This window comes from Crocuta crocuta, unplaced genomic scaffold (genome assembly GCF_008692635.1).
Source record: "Crocuta crocuta isolate KB4526 unplaced genomic scaffold, BGI_CrCroc_1.0 scaffold221, whole genome shotgun sequence".
Lineage (NCBI taxonomy): Eukaryota > Metazoa > Chordata > Mammalia > Carnivora > Hyaenidae > Crocuta > Crocuta crocuta.
The window spans coordinates 101,181-103,182 of NW_027528610.1; positions in this window are offsets into that span (position 1 = coordinate 101,181).

The following is a 2,002-nucleotide window of genomic DNA, read 5'->3' on the forward strand; positions in this document are numbered from 1 at the left end:
TCAAGTTGTAAATTTGCATTGTTGGTCTGAGATCTTTCTTGGTTTTCAGTGCCAAAAGTCATAGCTATAAATTTCCCATTAGCACCACTTTCCTAGCATTCCATAAGTTTTAGTTATGTTGATTTTCATTTTCATTTGTCCCTAAATATTTTCTAATTTCCCTTATGATTTATTCTCTGATCCACTTGCTCCTTTATAGTTATGTGTTTTAATTTCCACAGTTTTGTGAATTTCCCAGTTTTCCTTCTGGAAATAACTCCCAGTTATTGATTTCTACTTCATACTGTTATGGTCAGAGAAGACACTTTGTATGTTATCTGTCTTTTGAAATCTATTAAGACCTCATTGGTGCTCTAACATGCAGTGTGTCCTGGGGAGTGTCCTGAGAACACACAAGCAGAAGGTGTGTGCTGTTGCTGCGTGGAGGGTCTTGGATCTAGTTGGCTTGTTAAGTCTTTTTTGTCCTCACTGGTCTTCCATCTGGTTGTTCTGTTACTAAGAGTTGGGTATTGCATCTATTCCATCTCTTGCAGAACGGACCGTTTCTCCTTTCCCTTCCACGAACATGGTATAGTTCACTGTTCCTGCAAGTGTTGTTTGATTTTTTTTTCCATCAAAATCTTGTAGCTTTCAGTACACAGATCCTACACCTATGTTTAGGTTGATATCTAAGTATTTCATTTTACGGGAAATAGCTGTTGTTTTTTAAATTTCAATGTCCAGGTTTTCATTGCTTGATTTTAGAAATATGATTGATTTTATTTATTAATTTAAGTAAACCAGGTGCCCCAGTTTGATTGATTTTTATTAAACTGACTTTGTATCCTGTGTCCTTGCTAAATTCACTTTTAAGTTTGAGGAGATAGAGTGGTATGTTCTTTAGGATTTTTTATGTAGCCAATCATGTCATGTTCAAAGAGGTAATTTTGTGCCTTTTACCCAGTCTGATGCCTTTCATTGCCTTCTCTTCATTCCGTGGAGTAGGACTTCCAGTACATTGTGGTGTAGAAGCAGCCAACCTTGCCCAATTCCTGGCCCAGTGTAAATGCAGGTTTACACCGACATCCAGTCCTGGGAACGGAAGGAAATTCTTGCTTCCAGTGCTCATTAGTGTCTCATGTGGTGCTGTTGGCCACGTGGGGCGAGTTATACCTTCAGTCTCCACTTGTCTTGCTAGTGTCTGAGAATTGGCTTAAACTTGAGAGCTACAAAAGGCATTTTCTGTTTTTTCTACATGTTTATTTATTTACAGAGAGTGGGGAAGGGAAGAGAGAGATGAAGAGAGAGAATCCCAAGTAGGCTCCATGCTGTCAGCACAGAGCCAGATGAGGGGCTTGATCCCATGGAGAGTGAGATCACGACCTGAGCCAAACCCAAAACCTGGATGTTTAACCGACCGAGCCCCCCAGGCACCCCTAAAAGGCCTTTTCTGCAGCGTTACGTAGGGCAGCAGAGGGAGGGGTGTAAATGTTCCAAGATGGAGTAACAGGAAACCAGTTCATGCTTCATCCTGGCCATCACCCGTACCAAACGTACACTTTACACTTTGTTTGAAATTACCACAGGCTTGTGGGAGAGTTGCAGAAATAGCACACAGAGTGAGTGTATTCCCGTCACCTGGATTCCGCGCGTTAGCAGCAGACAGTGTGCATCATCTCATTGTCCCTGTGTGTGCCTGTGCACGTCTGTGAGTTCATTTTACTGGAAACCCTTGCGAGCATGTTGCTGAGGGCCAGCCTTCGACGTGCACACGCGTCAGCGCGGGGCTCCTACGGCAGGCCTCGGCGTGGGCTGCGGTGCGGTTAAGTGGCAGAGGCCAGCCAGCCTCGCACTCCAGCCCTCCCGTTCTCGCTTTTCGAGGGCTGTCATGTGATGGTGTAGAGGCCCACAGCGCAGGGACACAGGGTGCAGTGCACCCGACGTGTGCACGCTGGTCCCGCAGACTGTCTCTGCCCCACAACGGCCCTTGAGTCCCGTACCCATGAGCCCATGCTGGGTCTGC